This window comes from Pinus tabuliformis, chromosome 6 (assembly GCF_031772625.1).
Source record: "Pinus tabuliformis cultivar Carrire ecotype Pingquan chromosome 6, CPIR1, whole genome shotgun sequence".
Lineage (NCBI taxonomy): Eukaryota > Viridiplantae > Streptophyta > Pinopsida > Pinales > Pinaceae > Pinus > Pinus tabuliformis.
This window is the reverse complement of record NC_142292.1, coordinates 1,582,166,119-1,582,186,547: the sequence shown is the minus strand read 5'-3', so window position 1 is coordinate 1,582,186,547 and position 20,429 is coordinate 1,582,166,119.

The following is a 20,429-nucleotide window of genomic DNA, read 5'->3' as shown; positions in this document are numbered from 1 at the left end:
TGTCATGTTACCAAGGATGTATGGAAAAAGCCTGAGCCAACAGCTGATTTGGGCATACTTTTGGGGTAAGTTGATACACCTCACAACTATCGGGTGTATCTTCCATCCAACAGGATGAAAATTGTTCATAGAGATGTGAAGTTTGATGAAGAGAAGGCCATGAGATGTTCCCTTGAGAGGGATCTTCAATTACATGCAGATGAGGAGATTTAGCTCCAAAGGAGGAACCTCAGGATGATGTGGAGCAGCTACATATAGAGGAGAAGAGAGTGGAAGCACCCACTCATGCAGATACTTCCAGAGATGGAAGCAAGTGCACCAGATAGGCTAACAAATTGATGTAGATGCTAGAGAGAATGTGGTATCACCCACATCATAGCACAGGTAGAGGAGGTCACCAGATTGGTACACTAGCTACATGGTTATGATGAGTAAGAGTGTAAAGGTTGAACCATCTTCATTCAAGGAAGCAATGTAGTAACCAATATGGGTTGATGCCATGGTTGAGGAGTATGACTCCATTATCAGAAACAGTGTTTGGGAAGTGGTCCCAAGATCACCAGACAAGTCAATGGTGAGTTATAGATGGCTTTAAAAGGTAAATCAAGTAACAGATGGGAGTATGGAGAAATAAAAGGCCATATTAGTGGCCAGAGGGTTCTCTCAGGTGGAGGGAATTGATTACGATGAGACATTTTCTCCAGTAGCATGGTACTCTTCAATGAGATCTATTCTAGCACTATCAGCGCAGATGGTATGGAAGATACATAAGATGGATGTGAAGACATCATTCCTCAATGGTGTGATTAAGGAATACGTGTATATTGAGCACTTGGAAGGATTTGAGATATTCAACAGAGAGTATCATGTGTGTAGACTCAAGTGAGCATTGTTTGGACTAAAGCAAGCACCATGTGCTTGGTACACTAGGATTGCCAATAATTTCATTGGGTTGGGCTTCACCAAAAGTGAAGTAGATGTAAACCTTTACCATATTGTGGTTGAAGGTAAATTGTTCATTATAGCATTATATGTCGATGATTTGACTCTAACAGGTGATGATAAGTTGATAAAATCTTGCAAAGAGGATATTAAAAGAGAATTCGAGTTGAAGGACCTTGAGCTCATGCATTACTTTCTTGGTATGGAATTATGGAAAGGAGATGAATAACTCTATCTCTCAGGGAAACTATGCCAACGAGATACTGAAGAAGTTTCACATGGAGAGCAACAAACCCATGGAGACTCCTCTAATAGGTAATTGGAGGAAGGAAGATGTTGCTTTAGGTGAAGTAATGCAGGAAGTAATGGAGGCTACTATGCCAATGAGATACTGAAGAAGTTGCACATGGAGAGCAACAAACCCATGGAAACTCCTCTAGCAGGTAATTGGAGGAAGGAAGATGTTGCTTTAGGTGAAGTAATGGAGGCTACTATTTATAAACAGCTTGTGGGTTCACTTGTATTTCGTGAACACATGACTAGACATGTGTTTTGCAATTAACTAGCTTAGTTAAGCAATGGTTATGCCAAAAAAACTTTCTTGGAAGGAAACTAAACATGTGTTGAGATACCTAAGAGGTGTCGAGTAGTAAAAAGGGTCTTTTTCACCTCTATTTACCTCACATTAACTTGTCAATCTAAGAACGATTTGTTATCTCAAAGAGTGTACTCAGTTTGAGGCAGTCATTTGTCAAAGTAATGCTAGTATTATAGTGTTATAAATAGAAGAGTAAAAGAATGCTTGAAATAAGATCTACTTATAGAAAAGAACCTTAAGACTCAAATCATGCACTCAGAAAACTATAGCAATTTATCAGTCAAGGATACAGTGACGATAACTCGTCGCTCTGTAAATTGATGTAATTAAAGATAATCAAAGAAAAAATCACCAACCTGGGAACTAGACAACAAATGTCAACGTTCACTTCAGTCTTAGATTGTTCCACACACCAAAGCAATGATAATACAAATAACAAGAAATGGAACAACAACTAGGAAATGGAACAACAACTAGTTCTTATAAATAATATTGAACAGCAAACCTCAGTCTAAGGAAATAAATGCAGCAATCATATCCTACAGAAATTAGATAGCAATCTCTACTCTGAGGATAAATTGGACAGCAAACAGAAATAGAATGGCAACTACTCGGCAATGAAATATAGAACAACAAATAGAGTTAAATGTACAATGTACAATGGACAAAAATAAATAACACACGTGGTACAGTTAATATTAAGAGAGACAGTAATCTGACTTCGATACAATAGGTATCAATCTTATTTATAAAGAATAACAATTGTAATTCGTAATGGAACAACAACGCCAATTGAACAACAATCGCGATTAAGTGTAAACCATAGATGAATACAGTAATACCAACTTATGAATGTTACAACACGGTTACTTTGTAATTGAAAAGCAATAGTATTCTGTAAGGAACAACAATGCTATATCAATGATTAAAGGAATAGCAATGCGTTACAAAGTCAGAATGAATAATACAACTTTCCTGTCACAGAGAACAACATTACTCAATTGAACATAAATCAAATATAACAGAACCGTGATGTAAAATAACAAAACACATCAAATTACCGAACAAAACTCATAATGAAAACCACTCACGAATTAGAGATAATGGTACATGAGCAAGTGTTCCGCCAAGACCGGGCCCTTAGCCTCCAGGGACACACCGCTTGAGATTACTCTAAAATCAGAGATGAAATGGCAACCAGATCTATATTAAAACATCACAGTAGAGTTACAGTGGATCACTTCTCAACGAGATTCGATGATCAAAGTTTCAAATACAAAGGAGAATTAGATAAAAACAACAACATGTCATCCCCCTGGGCTAGTAGTGCTGCCCCTTCTTATAACAGCCGAGCAGAGATATCAATGATGCAAAAATAATTAAGATAGCGATCCCTCAGGATCAAAGGATCCTGAGGGATTCGCCAGACTGTTAATTTCCAGTTATCTATTTGTTCTCTTGCACCGATTCGATATCTCCTTTTCCCTTTCCTGGTTGATATGCTCCCATTTGGATCGTCTTGTTTGAATGTGGTTTCTTACTAGAGGGACAACAGTTAACTTTGCCCTGTCTTTTCCTTTGGGACGATAATCTTTCATTTTTTTTCCTCTTCCTGCATAAGAAAATGGCAATTATTAATAGTTTTGTGTTGCATATAAATCCCTTAGATTTTGTCATCATTTCTTATTATCTGCCTAGTTCATGATGCAAAAAGGTTATGAGTTTTAAAGCAAAGATGACAAAAAAGACGATAAAAACATACCTTTTTTGTACTCCACACACCCCCTTGCTTACCCTTTTTCACGCCCTCATGAAAACATTGTAGTTGACATGTAAGGCGGTGAGAGAGTAGGCCAAAGATGGAATCTCATGTGGTGGTCTACAACCATGACGCCTAGCTAGGTGTTCGAAAAGATGGCCTGTCTGACCCTCAAGCATCTCATATAGGGCTTGGTATCTAGGTGCAGGGTGCCAAATAATCGGACTCCTAAACCTATGTCCTAACCAAGATGGCCCTAGCCTCAAGATAAGATCACCATAGAGGCTCAAGCGATCAGTGACTAACTTAAAATTCTCATAATTAAATGGTTCCCTGAGTTGGAAATTTGGATTAGAGGTCTGATATCGAAATTTAGTAGCTGCAATGGCAAGGTCCTTAATGGTAAAGAAGTATTCTATCCCTTGCCGATTGATTGCTGTATGAATGGGTATTAATGCTTCAATCATGCCCAGAGTCCTCATGAGGTTACTATGTTTATTCCACAACTGTAATGGATCTCCAGGCTCAGCTCTTACCCATAATTCTAATCCTTTTTCTTGTCTTTGGAAGGCATTATAGGATTTACACCATTTGATTTGATTAACTCCAAATGAAATAAATGCTTGTAGTTGGATGTCCCCAATGAAATGGCCGGGGTTCTACTCTGTCTCTTGATTTAGCACAAGTTTATGCAGATAGAATTCACACAATAATCTTTGGACCTTTATTCCATAGTGCTTACAACAATTTATGAAATCATCAATAGTATTAATTTGTATAGGGGCTCCTGCTTTGACAGCCTTAATTTTCAATTGCAAATATCGTTCCATTAAAAACAAGGCATAATTCTTAGCAGGGGCTCTACATGCTAGGACGTTAGTGTACAAAGAGCATAAGGTATCCATTTGTCTGATAACTACATCTAATCTATGAGTTACCTTAGTGACTCTTTCTCCTTCCTTTCACCATCCTTCAAAAGCCTGGCTTTCAGATAAATTGACATTCCTTAGTTGTTGTTGTAATTCTTCATACTTCTCTCGAGAAACCATTTGTTCTGTAAGTTTTTCTACTGCTTTTTGAGCTTGCATCAAACCTTCTTGTAGGGTTACTTTCCTTGGATCATTGTTCCACATGGTAGTGGTAAGTGGAAGATTTACTTGAATCTTCTTATTGCATCGCCTCATGTTTATGGTTCGCATTTCTTCAGAGGGTTGTGCCTCTGTTTGAACTTCCTTGTCGTAGGCCGATATATCATCTGTTTTCACTTCAACGTGGGTAACAGCTAAATGTTGTTCCTTTTGGTTTTGAATGGTAGTCTGGACTTGAGTCCTCCTAACCTTTTTCTTGAGGGGTCTCGCCAGGGTGGTTGCATGTCTTACCCCTGAGGTCCTTTTTGCTCTCTTTCCCATTTTCAAAACCCTAATTTGTTTTCAAAGGTAAGCTATCACATTCAACAGTATTTGTTGTTCTTTTAGTAATCTTTTAATTTCTTCTGTTTTCTTAGAAGGAACAAATGTCTGTTTACTTAGGCCCGGACTGTCATCTTGTCCAATTTCCTGGTTTTCTTCTTGGGGTTTCCCTTCGTTATTCTAACTGGGTTGCTCAGGAGTAAAAACCCTAGTTGGTTCTGTTATTTCCTGGGTGACTTCTTTCTCCACCCCTTCTTCCCCATGAAATTCTTCTCCTGTAGTCTGGCTGGGAACAGATTGTTCCACTTCTGTATCTTCATCACTTTTCTCTCCAGTTATACTTTCATCATGAACGGAATGATTCTCTTCTTCTTCTTCCTCATCTCACAACTCTTCGGGTGTATTTTTTTCCTTATCAGAATGCTCCTTTGGTTCTTCTTCAATATGGAGGCCTAGGGGGATGAGAGGTTGGGCATATTCGCCCATATTGGCCAAAATTTGGGCCAATTCATCCTCTTGCAATGGATTTTGCAATGGGCTCTCTTCGCATTACTCTGTCTCTTCCTCCGCCTACCCAGACTGCTCAGTCTCTTCCTCTGTTTCTCCTTCCTTATTTCCCTCCATCTCTTTCTCATTCTCCTCTCCTTCTAATTGCGGGGTCCCCTGAATCATCTATCTCCACTGGTTGGCTGGTATTCCCTCGGGAATTTTCCAGCCTCCCTCTGATCCATGCCAATCTAACTGATTTCCTCCATTTCAACGGTCTATTCGATGTACTGGTAGCATGTTTTCGTTTTGGGGCTGGTAGAGTCAGTCCCCCATCTATCGTGGAAATTAATTCTTCCCAACTGCTCTATTGCTGAGCAAGACTGTGGCTAACTATTAGTTGTATCAGCCCATGGTGACTTACTATCGATTCTACATGTTGTGATTTTTTCATGCTTCGGGCAACATCATGTAGTAAGGAATTTAAAAATGTAGGTAAGTTCACAGAGCATTTTTGTTTTAATACGGCTAAAAGCTTAAGGTGTCGTGGTCTTACCACGTATTTTCGGCCTTCAAAAGTGATGTAGCTCTAGATGATCTTCGCTAATTCTACCCACGACTCTCCTAATGCTGCTGGTAGAACTCCCTTTCCTCTTACGGTCAGGTTCTGGCCTTCGTCTTGAAATTTTTTTATGATTTTTCACAATCTCTCCTTCTTTAGAGTCCACATAGGTCCAGTGGCTGGTAGTCCTGAGACCTCTGCAATTATGTCATCGGTGACTGCTATGTGTCTCCCTCTTACCATGGAGTGATATTCTTGCAAGTTCTACAAGAATTCTATTGCTACAGTCTTGTTGGATTCTTGTAGCCGATTGAGATAGACTATCCATCCTGCCCTTGTTAAGATTTCCCATGCAGCATTAGAAACTGTCAATACTTGTGGTTCTCTCCGAATTGATCTTCCTCCCATGTTTTAGCACACTATAAAAACGTAGAGACGGCAATGGAACAACAGGTTGTTCAAACTATTAAAAGTGCAGAGAAAATAATGAAACAGCAAGCTCGTTCAAATCCTGAGTCACTTACTAATTGCTGCAGAGCATAATACAAAAATAGCTTAGGAACAACAGGTCATGCACATTGAAAAACGATATACCATTAAGCCTTGCTATTCCCAAGTAAAATTTTATCGAATAATAGTCTGACACATATATCAGCAAATTATGAGGTCACCTGCTTCCCCCTTGCAATGTAATAGGCCGTCCTTGGCCGTCAAATGAGAGAGCAGTGTATCGAACTGCCATGGTACAGAGTCATAAAGGAACAGCGTATACCAAAATTCCATGTTTACAAAAGGAACAGATTGCCGAAATCAAGGTGTATAGTAGGATCGCTTAACAAGTAAGAGAATGTTGTGATATGATGCAAGGCTGGGAGGATAGGACAGCTGATGTGCACAAAAAGTCTGATGCGGTCATTATCAACTTTTTCTGTCATGATTGGTTGTAATAGATTTTCATGTGTTTAAAGGTTTGGGGAAGTGATATACATAATCTCATTTGACCCATTACAAAGGTATAAGACCAAGAAGGGTGTTGATGATTGCTATTGGTGTATAAGGAATGTGACTTCGATACCATCAATAGAGCTCTGTTACCCACAGGCATCCATAACCTTGACAGAGTTGTTTCTTTCACCCATGGAACCATGATCCTTTGTGTATGCTTTAGGAAGTGCTATGCAATTTCAAAATGGAGGTCATTATGCTGGCTTGGTAACTAGTTAAACCATAATGCCATTCACCAGGAAGAGGTGAAAGGTGGGCAGGCCAGCTCGTTATGAGACCTCCTTTTGCAAGGACTCCTTATTTTTTTGTGATGTGCCTCTTGGATCATATCCCTGGTGTGGTGGCCATAGTGGGAATGCCACTTCACTTTCTTCCTTATGATCATGGTAGGCTAGCTCTTGATGAGACCCCCTATCCTTCATTTGACAACCGATATCATATAAACATTTTTCTCTTTTTTCTCTTTTATAAAGTACTTTCCTATTTATACACAAAGGGTGGTTCAACACTCCTTAAGAGTAGGAATGGTGGAAGAAGTCTTAACATCTCAATAGAAAAATATACCCTTTGTTCTTATTCCTTAATAATGATGAAAGAAGATTATGGGAATTCAAAAAGAACCATCATGATAAAGATAACCAATCATATTAGTATTAGTAGAATAATGACAACAAAGTGATGAATAATTGTGTCCTTTCCTCTTCCCTCCTATCAATTCAAAGCAATTTCTTGTAAAAATAGCGATTTTATGTAATTTACTGATTTCAGTGTGTTCTAGTTTTGTATGCATTGCATAAGTGTATAGTTGTGCTCCAATAGACTCGAAACATCAGGAACAACAGGTGTCTTTGAATTGGAACAGCAAGGAGAACAAGCATAAGTAAAAGGAATACAAAAATGTTGGCGTTTCAAAGGGGAACAACAAAAAAAATCAAGCGTTGTTCCTTTGGAAAAAGAACAGCAAAAAAATACAAGTGTTGTTCCTTCGGGAAAAAGGAACAACAAAAAAACGCAAGTGTCATTCCTTTGGAGAAGGAATAGCAGAAAATACAAGCGTTGTTCCTTCGGGAAAAAGGAATAGCAAAAAACACAAGTGTCGTTCCTTTGGAAAAGGAATAGCAAAAAATACAAGTGTTGTTCCTTCGGGAAAAAGGAACAGCAAAAAATGAAAGTGCCATTCCTTTGGAAAAGGAACAACAAAAAATGCAAGTGTTGTTCCTTCAGGAAAAAGGAACAGCAGAAACCAAAAGTGCTATTCTTTTGGAAAAGGAACAACATAAAATACAAGTATTGTTCCTTCGGGAAAAAGGAACAACAAAAACCAAAAGTGTTGTTCCTTTGGAAAAGGAACAGCAAGAAATACAAGTGTTGTTCCTTCGGGAAAAAGGAACAGAAAAAACCAAATGTGTTGTTCCTTTGGAAAAGGAATAACAAAATGAAAGTGTTATTCCTTCAGAAAAGGAACAGCAGAGAAACAAAAGTGCACACAAGTGTTGTTCCTTCAAAAAATGAATAGCAAAAATGACAGTGCCATTCCTTCGAAAAAAGGAACAACAGAAAAAATGCAAGTGTTGTTCCTTTGGGAAAAGGAATAACAAAACGATGGAACTGGTGAGCCTACAAAAAGGAACAACAGAATGCAGGGTTCCTTGAAAAAGGAACAACAAAGTGGTGAGAATGCTATTTCTTCCTAAAAGGAACAACAAAGTGCAAATATATATAAAAAAAATATGTACAGAAAATAATTTATGCTAACAAAACAAAAGAATTATGTACAGGATGTAAAAACAGTTGAATCACTTAATGAACCAGAGGTGAGGAAGATTTCTCTTCCTCCTCCAAAATTTGGATGTCGGATTCTTCGCGGAGTTGCTGGTAGAAGGATTCCCGAGTAAGTGGTTTGTGGTATAGTCGAACTCGGTGGTCGTTTGCCTTGAAGGTATGTCCAGATCCATCAATGGTGATTAGAGTAAGGGTGCCATTATCATGTACCTTCTGGATTTCGTATGGCCCCAGCCAACAAGTCTAAAGCTTTCCGAGAAAATCCTGAAACCTGGAATCGTATAGGAGCGCCCAATCTCCTTCATGGAAGACTTTCTTTTTAATGAGGGTGTCATGCCATTTAGCTCGCTGCTATTGGATCAATGCAGTGTGTTGAAGGGTAGAGAGCCTGATTTCATCTAGCTCATTGACTTGTTGTAATCTATTAATCCGTGCCTCGTTTAGATCTAGACCGACTTCTTCTTCTGTTCATAGTGTTTGTATTTCAAATTCTATCGAAAGATGGGTTCCTTTCCAAATACTAGTTGGTATGGTGAATAGCTGGTAGTGCTTCTCCATGTTGTTATGTAAGCCCATAAGGCTTCTGTAATCTTGTAGCCCAATCGCGTCTATGTGATGTAATGGTTTCTGTTAGGATTGCTTCTATTATTTTATTGCTGCTTTCTACTTGACCATTTTCCTGTGGGTGGTATGAAGTAGTAATTTTATGTTGGATATGATAGTTTTTTTAGTGTTGCAGAAATCTTGTTATTAGAAAATTGTGGTCGACCATCTGTAATTATGTCTCTTGGAAGCCAATATCAGACAAATATACGAAACAAGAACTGTATGATGGAATCCTCTGTAGCTCTTGGTAATGCCTCTGCTTCAACCCATTTGGTGACATATTCTGTTGCTAGCAAAATATATGTTTTCTGGTTCAAGGATGGGTTAATTGGACCAACAAAATCGAGGGCCCATCGCTCGAATGGTTCAATAACTAGCTGTGGATTCAGGGGTATTTCATCAGATTGACCAGGGCGTCCTGCTCTTTGGCAACTGCCACAAGCTTGAATGAACTTCTTTGCATCTTTGAAGATCATGGGCCAATAATACCCTGTTTGCAGCACCTTATTTCTAGTTCTTCAATTGGCAAAATGTCTGCCACATGGTCCATCGTGACAAGCTTTCAAAATGTCAAAAATCTCATCTTCGCGGACGCATCTCCTAATGTGCATATCTGCCCCTATATGGAACAGGTAGCCCCCAATCCAAGAAAATTGAGTACTTCGCTAGATAATCTGTTTTCGTTCATTGGGGGTCAGATGTTTTGGTAATTTGCCTACTGCTAAGTAATTTGCAACACCAGCATACCACGATGTTTTAACAGTGACAACAAACAAATGCTCATTTGAAAATTGATCTTCAACTATTGTTGCGTCCATTGGTTTTGGCATTCATGAGAGAAAGTCAGCTATAAGATTTTCTTTTCCAGGTCGGTCCTTGATTGTGATATCAAATTCCTGCAATAAAATCAGCCATCTGGTTATTCTACCATTTGTGATTGGTTTATTTGCTAAGTATTTTATGGCAGAGTGATCTGTATACAAGATAACAGGATATCCAGTAATGTAATGCCTAAACTTATTGACAACATGTATTACAGCTAAAAATTCCTTTTTGGTAATAGTATAGTTTAATTCAGCAGGAGATAAATTCTTGCTAATATAATAAATTGCATACGGTTTTTTATCTTCTTCCTACCCAAGACTGCTCCAATAGTTGTATCTGAAGCATTTGATGAAATTTGAAATGGCAGGTCCCAATTTGGACCTCTAAGGACTGGAGCTGTTGAGACAAGCTTTTTTAGATCCTGGAAAGCACAGTCGCATTTTTCTCTCCAAGGAAAGTCAACATTACCTGTCAGTGCATATAGAGGTGCAACAATATGAGAAAAATGTTCTATAAATCTTTTATAATAGCCAGAAAATCCAAGAAAACTGCGTACCTATGCTTGAGCGGTAGGAGTGGGAATTAGCAAAATTATTTGAATTTTGGCTGGGTCTACCTGTATTCTAGTTGTTGAAATATAATGGCCTAGAATAAGTCCTTCTGCCATCATCATATAGCATTTTTCATGGCTCAAATAGAGCCTGGTGGAAATGCAACGCTGTAGCACTTTTTCCAGTGTGTCTAATGCTAGGTTGAAATCATCCCCGTATGGTGTAAAATCATCCATCTATACCTTGAGCCCTTCATTTATTAAATATGAAAAAATGCTGAGGATAGCCCTTTGAAATGTGGCAGGGGCATTGCATAAGCCAAAAGGTAGAAATCTGTAGGAAAATGTTCCCCAAGGACAAGTAAAAGTAGTTTTGTCTTGGTATTTATGGGCAATCTGAATCTGATTGTATCCACTGAAGCCATCTAAGAAATAAAAGAATTTCTTTCCTGCTAAAGTGTCTAATACTTGGTCAATGAATGGAAGGGGAAAGTGGTCTTTTTGTGTTGCTTTATTTAGCTCTCTATAATCTACACAAATCCTCTACTTTCAATTCTTTGGTACCACAACAAGCGGAGAGACCCATTTACTATCGGAGATAGGGTAGATGAAGTTCACATCTAAAAGTTTTTGAAGTTCAGCCTTTACAATTTCTTTTAGATGAGGATTAAGTCTCCTTTGTGGTTGGCGAACAAGTCTCGCACCTTTTTCTATGTAAATGTGGTGCGTACATAATTGGGGATCTATTCCTTTCATGTCAGGATAGTCCCATGCAAATGCTTCTTTATATTTCCTTAGTAGTTGGATGAATTTCTCTTCTTGTTTGGAAGTCAGGTTGGCATTAATGTTTAAAGTCTTTCCTGGCTCAATTTCTACAATTTTTCTATTTGAGATAGAGGTAGTAGGTATTGTTTGATCGTGTGTATCTTTAAGAGGATCTTCTTCTAATTCATTATCAAATGCTGCTTCTATCATGTGACATTGTATGTGGGATCTGGATTCAACTTGACTAATAAATTTGTTAATGGCATCATCTTCTATTTGGTCTTTGAAATCAAGGGCCTCTTCTATGGTTAATGGAGATCTAATATTTTCGGTGAGGCGTGATACAGGATGTTTGTTAGTTTTTATTATTGTGATTCATGGCTGTGCTGGAGGGTATAAAGCTAGATTCTTAATATTAGCCCCCTAGTTATGGTCATACTGCCTTGTCGGTAGCCAATATAAGCATTGGTAGTTGCAAGCCAAGGTCTACCTAAAATCAATGGATGTCCATCAAGTCGGTTTTTGGGGTTTATTATCAGAAAATCGGCAGGATACTCCCAGGAGTCAACGGATACCATGACATCATGTAGTGTGCCTTCTGGCCTAACCACAGATCGGTTAGCCAGTTCTAATAAAGTGGAGGTCGGTTCTACTGATGTAATGCCCAGTTTTTGGCAAGTGGTAGTTGTTAAGATATTGATTGCAGCTCCTAGATCAATTAAGGAATTTGAGAGGGTTTGTCCATTGAGTACGGTTACTATTGGATTTCCTGGGTCTTCATATTTAATGGGTGTTTCTTTTCCTGATAATAGGTTGGATAGAGTGCCAACTACTTGGACTTTTGGGTTATTTGTTATTTTCCTCCTTGGTTTCTTTATACATAGCTCTTTGATAGTCTTTGCATATATTGGGATGTCTTGAATGGCTTGGAGGAGTGGGATTTTTATGTACAGATTTTTTAGTTCTCCCAGAATGTCAAAATTAGGATATTGTATAGGTCGAGATATAATTAATCGTTCTGGGAATGGGGGGGAAGATGTGGTTGCTTGATCATGAATTTGTTGTCTGGTCACATCCTCTTCTTGTGGCGGTTGTTCTATAGGTAACTGATTTTCAACTTGAGCGGTTTTATCTCCCTCTGTTTCAATGATGCGCCCAGATCTTAATTGAAGGTCATTACACTCCCTTAGATCGGTTCCTATTTCTGATGTTTCAATTATTTGAATAGATTGGACCGGTCTATTATTTGGATTGGGGTTGGGTTGGGTTGGGAGTTGTAGTCTTAAGTTAGACTGGGGATTTTGTTGTAATGCTGGCAGTGTAGGTTGAGGGAGCAGAATGGTTCCTATTGGTTGATTCATCGGTCTTTGCCAGTTTGTCTGCCAGGCTTGACTCTATGAAGTAGGAGGGGACCATTGTGCTGGATATACGTCATTTTTCCAATATGGTGGAGTGTAGGGAAAATTTGGCCAATTGGGTTGGCTTGCTTGATTTGGCCATGAAGGAAATTGTTGTTGTAACCAATTCGGGAAGGGAGGTTGATTTTGCCACATTGTATTATATTGTTGAGCATGATATTGTGGAGGCTGAAAAGAAGAAGTTGGGTCTGAGATCATACCTAATTGCCGTGGCTACCATTGATGACGCTAATTGAGTAGATACACCGGCTCTGGCTCTTCTTCTGCTTCCTTATATACTGCTTTCAATCCAAGAAGTGATGGACAACTCTCTAGAGAGTGGTCTTTCATACAAATGGCGCAAACTTGGACTACATCTAATGGACACTCCTTATGACTGTGTTTCTTTCTGCATCTGGCACAGAAGATTGCCAAATTCTGTTCTGCCTTTGCTTACTTTTGTTTAGCCTGCATAATATCAAGTTGTGTTGTCAGTGTCCCTAATATGTCAGTTTTAAAATTTTCTAATAAATTTCCAATTTCTGCACGAGTTACTCCTTCTGCCGAAATTCTGTTATCTCTTGCAAATTGATCATGTTATGCTGGTTTCAGCCTTGTGCTGCCTCTCGAGCTCCTGATACATAGATTAATAATGTCAGTAAAATTTTCCCATAATATTTAGTGTTTCAATCCATTGTTCCTTCATTCCGTTAATTAATGTTTTTTTAATACATTATCAGGTAAGGGTAATGATGCATAAGGAGATTTTTGAAGATTATATTGAAAAAGTTCAACATACTCTTCTAATGTTTCATTCGGTCTAGCTACCATCTGAAATATTTCATCTTTCAACTTTCTAGACCTACAATAATCCTGATATTTTTTTAGAAAAGACTCTTTCATTTGATCCCAGTTATTTATAACACCACCACCCAATCCCATAAACCATCTTAAAGCAGCCCATTTTAATGTAGAGGGAAATAATTTCAGTTTATGAGGATCGGTGGTATAGTCATATCCTCTACACAGCACATCAAATTCAAATAAGAATGCATCCAGATCTTCTAATGTAAGGCGATGGAATATAGGGATATGCTGAAGAGGAATTTCTTTCATAGGTGCATTAGCTGTACTATCCACAATGGGGTATTGCAGTGTAGAGGTTTGGGTGTTTGGTTGGTTCTGGGCCATTTTGTCAAATATATGCCAATAACCTTCTAGGATATCTAGGAGGGTATTCCTGGGTTGTCGAGGGGGAATGGCTCTAACGGGAATGGCCTTAACAACAATTCCTTTATCTAGGATGATGAGAGTGCCTAATGTCTGGGGGGATTCTTGAGTTTCTTCAAAAATGATTTTTGCAGTGCTTCCCTTATCTGGACTACTTAATAGTTGAATTATCCCAAGAGGAGATCTTCGTTCTTCAGTTTCCCCGGTTTCTCCTCTTCCTTCACAAAGGTTGCTAAGGTTCCCTTCTTGCAATGATTTTGGGCTAGAATTTTCAATTTCTTGAAAATCTTGCTCTTCGGTTTGACTGTGCACCTCAACAAAAGCTACAGATAGTGATCTTGTGTCTTGAAGGTAACTAGTAGGCTATCTAGATGTAACTTTTCTAGGCCCTACTGAAGGTTGATATTTTGCTTTCCTAAAGATTTCGTCTATAAAGGTCCATCGGCCAAGGGTCACTGGCCCCTTAGCTTTGTCAGTCTTGGGTAGAGGTTTAGGATTCTTTTCAGGTTTTTTTTGTTTAGTCATGCACACAAATCAAAAGCTAATTTTTACCCAAAGAAAATAGTAACAAGTTTGCAGGAAAGCGGGCAGGGGAGCAAGGCTATTACATGCTCCGCACGTAGGTTCTTACCTTCCATTTTTAAAACCTAGTTCTCTCCTAGCAGGTTCTTACATCACTCTGGAAAAGAAACAAATGGCTACACTCTTCCTCGACAACGGTGCCAAAATGTCGAGCAGTAAAAAGGGTCTTTTTCACCTCTATTTACCTCACATTAATTTGTCAATCTAGGAACGATTTGTTGTCTCAAAGAGTGTACTCAGTTTGAGGTGATCGTTTATCAAGTAATGCTAGTAGTATAGTGCTCTAAATACAAGAGTAAACGGATGCTTGAAATAAGATCTACTTACAGAAAAGAACCTTAAGACTCAAATCATGCACTCATAAAACTATAGCAATTTATTAGTCAAGGGTACAGTAACGATAACTCATCCCTCTATAAACTGATGTAATTAAAGATAATCAAAGAAAAGATCATCAACCTGGGAACTAGGCAACAAATGTCAACGTTCACTACAGTCTTAGATCATTCCACACACCAAAGTAATGACAATACAAATAACAGGAAACGGAACATTAACTAGGAAATGGAACAGCAACTAGGAAATGGAACATCAACTAGTTCTTATAAATAAGATTGAAAAGCAAACCTCAGTCTAAGGAAATAAATGCAGCAACCGTATCCTACAGAAATCAGATAGCAATCTCTACTCTTAGGATAAATCGGAAAGCAAACAGAAATAGAACGGCAACTACTTGGCAATGAAATATAGAACAACAAATAGAGTTAAATGTACAATTTACAATGAACCAAAATAAATAACACATGTGGTACACTTAATATTAAGAGAAACAGTAATCTGAATTCAATACAACAGGTATCAATCTCAGTTATAAAGAATAACGATTGTAATTCATAATGGAACAGCAATGCCAATTGAACAACAATCGCGATTAAGTGTAAACCATAGATGAATACAGTAATACAAACTTATGAATGTTACAACACGGTTACTCTGTAATTTAACAACAATACTATTATGTAAGGAACAACAATATTATATCAATGATTAAAGGAATAGCAATGCGTTACAAAGTCAGAATGAATAATACAACTTTCCTGTCACAGAGAACAACATTACTCAATTGAACATAAATCAAATATAACATAACCGTGATGTAAAATAACAAAACACATCAGATTACCGAACAAAGCTGATAATGAAAACCACACACGAATTAGAGATAATGGTACAGGAGAAAGTGTTCCACCAGGGCCGGGCCCTTAGCCTCCAGGGACACACCGCTTGAGATTACTCCATAATTAGAGATGAAACGAAAACCAGATTTATATTAAAACATCAAAGCAGAGTTACAGTGGATCACTTCTCAATGAGAGTTGATGATCAAAGTTTCAAATACAAAGGAGAATTACATAAAAACAACAACAGGTCGTCCCCCCGGGCTAGCAGTGTTGCCCCTTCTTATAACAACGGAGATATCAATGATGCAAAAATAGTTAAGATAGCGATCCCTCAGGATCAAAGGATCTTGAGGGATTCCCCAGATTGTTAATTTCCAGTTATCTATTTGTTCTCTTGCACCGATTCGATATCTCCTTTTCCCTTTCCTGGCTGATACGCTCCAATTTGGATCATCTTGTTTGCATGCGGTTCCTGCTAGAGGGATAGCAGTTAACTTTTCCATGTCTTTTCCTTTGGGATGACAATTTTTCGTTTTTTCCTCTTCCTACATAAGAAAATGGTAATTATTAGTAGTTTTGTGTTGCATATAAATCCCTTAGATTTTGTCATCATTTCTTATTATCTACCTAGTTCATGATGCAAAAAGGTTATGAGTTTTAAAGCAAAGATGACAAAATAAATGATAAAAACATACCTTTTTTAGTACTCCACAAGAGGCACCACTCAGTTTGGTCTTTGGTATAGATGGATAGATGGAGTGAAGCTTCAAGGCTTCACATATGCAAATTGGGCAGGGAGTCCACTTGATTGGAAGAGCACATCAGGGGGGATCTTCAGTAGGATCCATAGATCAGTTGCACTCAGTTCAACAGAAGTAGAGTACATGATTTCTAGTCAAGCAGCTTGTGAGGCTATCTGGATGAGGAAGATCCTTGTTGGGTTATTTGGTTAGTAGATGGATCCTACAATGGTTTATTGTGACTCACAGAGTTGAATCAAACTCTCTAAGAATCTAGTTTTTCATGATCAGTCCAAGCATATCAACATCTCATATCACCATTTACGAGATTGTGTGCAGAGAAGAATCATGTTGTTAGAGTACATTCCCACAGAGGAGCATGATTCAAATATTTTGGCAAAGGAATTGTCAAAATGTAAATTCGAGTTTCACAGAGGCAGGATCGAGGTAGCAGAGAATCCCTTTTTTGTTGAGAGAAAGTGTTGAAAACACAACAAGAAAATCATAATTTAATTTTGTCCTTGAACTAAATTAGGAATTAAATTGTAATTCCACATCTCACGACAACTTGTAATACTTAACTAAGTTAATTAGGAATTAAATTGTAATTCCACATCTCATGATAACTTGTAATACTTAACTAAGTTAATTAGGAATTAAATTGTAATTCCACATCTCATGACAACTTGTAATACTTAACTAAGTTAATTAGGAATTAAATTGTAATTCCACATATCATGACAACTTGTAATACTTAACTAAGTTAATTTGACTTAGTTGGCTCATGTAGAACATCTCCTACTTGTAGAGTGTCTCCTACTTTTTATGAGCCCTAGTTGAGTTGGTTGAGTTTATTTTGAGTTGTAATTATTTAATTCTTTTTAATTGAGTTAAAGTTAGTTAAACTAGTTCCAACTAATGGAGGAATTAGTGGGAGATCCAAAAGTGGGGTGTAACCTATAGTGATCAACCAGTAAACTAAAGATTCACTTGTAATTAAATCATGTATGTCAGATCAGAGAAAGACCTAGTTGAGATTAGAGATTAGGGAAAGTGTACTATCAGTTGTATAATCATCTAAATTGTACAAATGGTGCATGCAATCAGAGGAAGGCCTATGAGGATTGCGCAATTCATAATTATGGAATTTCCTAATTAAATATGGCCTAATTCCCAAGGAAATTGCACAAGGAAATAGGAGCTTGGTAGGTAGCATAATTGGCTAAGTATTGGCTTAAGATTGTCTAGGAAGCAACGAGATAGATAGAATATGGTCTAATTCCCAAGGAAAGTGTGCAAGGAAATGGGAGTTTGGTAGGTAGCATAATTGGCTAAGTATTGGCTTAAGATTTTCTTGGAAGCAGCGAGATAGATCGAGATAGTTCACAGGTTGCTCGGGTTTGGGCAAAGCATTGTAATCTTCTCATATTTTATGATTAATGCAATATAAAGATAGCAAGGGTTTTTAGCTGTGGCTTTCCCCAAAAAATCATTCTATTATGTGTGATTGAATTCTTTCTCTTGTATGCTTCATGATTTCATTGATCGTTTATTGTTTTCATTGATGAGTAGAGTAGATTCAAGTCAATTTTTTTAGCATGTTACAGTATGTAGTTTGAATATGTAAGGAATTTCTACATCTTGTGTGTATTATTAAACCACAACCACTATCATCATCATATGTGTGTCTCTTGTGTGTATTATTAATTATTACATTATAAATACCACCACCATCATCATTATAATGAGGCTTCTAGAATTTTAATTTAAGTATCAATAATTATCAAGTAGTTAATCTCCTCATAGTATTGTAAGAAAGCATATTTACAAGATAAGAATCTCCAAGATAAATGAGTGAATCTCCCCAATTAATAATCTTGTTACATCTTTTTAAACATATATATGTTTAACTTAATGATAATAATAGAATCTTCATGAATAAGAATCATTGCATGTTATTTTAAATGTATATATTTTTAATTTATATATTAATCTTTTATAATTAATAATAATAATTTAAAATATTTATAATTTAATTATTTTTTGTGATTTTAAAATCTTGGCAATGTTAGGTGTATCATAATGTAAGTGTTATGATGGTTATCAATGATTATTAGACATTCAATTTATATGGGTGCTATATATAGCTATAGAAACCACATAAATTAAATGGCTATGGTCACTCATCAATCACTAATAAGTATCAAAATTTTTACTTCATCATACATCTTGTTAAAATTAAACAAATCAAATAATAATTAAATTACAATTTTATTTAAATTATTATTAAATACAAAAATAAATAATATATAAGTTAAACAAATATACATTTAAAAAAACATGAAACAAATTCTTAATCATGGAGATTTATTCCCACCACTTTATATGAACCTTGTTCATATAACATTATTTTTAATAATCAATAAAAAGAAAAAAGGGCAATCTCAATCTTTGACCTTTGATTTGAGTATACTGCAAAGGATATTCTAAAATATTCCATATTCTATGGAGGTTAAATACCTACCATTCATTATTGATAATTAAATTCAAATTTTGTAATTAATATAAAATAGCCATGTCTATCAACATAATTACTTATATGTATATATATGGAGTAGTTTAAATACTTTTTGGAGTTTCCCGTGAATTTCCATATTCTATGGAGGTTAAATACCTACCATTCATTATTGATAATTAATTTCAAATTTTGTAATTAATATAAAATAGACATGTCTATCAACATAATTATTTATATGTATATATGGAACAGTTTCCCCTAGATTTCTAGACTAAAAACATTATCAAATCATATCTTGTTTAAACTAGTTTGAGTGCACCCTCCAAGACCCCTCACAATTATATATATATGAAATATCATCAGTATATATTTAATCAATATGATTAAAATACACATTTTATTAATAAAATTTAATTCCAATTTAATAAAAAATAATACTAATTTTGCAAATACTGATTATTTGCTTTCCATTTATGATATTTTTATTGTCTACTTGGTTTTGGAGTTTCTTTTAAATTCTTTAAGTGTACAAAAGCATTACATTAATACGAACTACATTCACTAAAATACTCTCTAAAATATTATAAAATATTATTAATTTTTTAATATATATATATATATATATATATATATATATAGATATATATAACTAAAAAATTAATAATACATAGTTAAATTTTTTTATTTTTTAATATAATCTATGATATTTTTTGTCTTCTTAGTTTTGGAGTTTTTTTAATTTCTTTTAAATCTACAAAGTATTACATTTCTATATTTCCTAAATTAAAATGAGAATTACCTTCACTAAAATATTATTTAAAATATTATAAAACATTAAAAAATATTATACTTATTAAAATAATCATAATACATAATTATACATATTTTTATTACGTTTTCCTTATTATATCGTAGAACATTCCATATTCATCTCCATCTTCATCTCCATCTCCATCTCCATCTCCATCTCCATCTCCCTATACTGTAAAAACACTTGTTATATTAAAATTAGATTATTAATTACACTTATTATATTAAAATTAGATTTTAATTAATAATGGCAAAGGGCTAGGTTTCTAACACAAATTTTATTGAAATGCAACCATTATATATATATATATATATATATATATATATATATATATATATATATAAATTCTAACATCTTCCCAATATAAAATAAGTTAGATTGTTTTGAGAACAAGTACCAACATATATTTCATTAATAAAATATTCATTATTTTCTCAAAATTTATTGATAAAATATATAAAATTGAAATTTATAAATTTATTTCTCAAAAATAAATAAAAGCTAAAAGCTAACTCCATGTAACTTATTTCCAATAAAAATAAGAAAACAGGTTTAACATCATGTTCATTAACCATAACAACGAAAATGCAAACAAAATCATAATCCCTTAATACAAGATATCAATTATCTTGACAAAATTAAGAAAATATTATTGAATCTAAGAAAAAACAAACCTAAGAT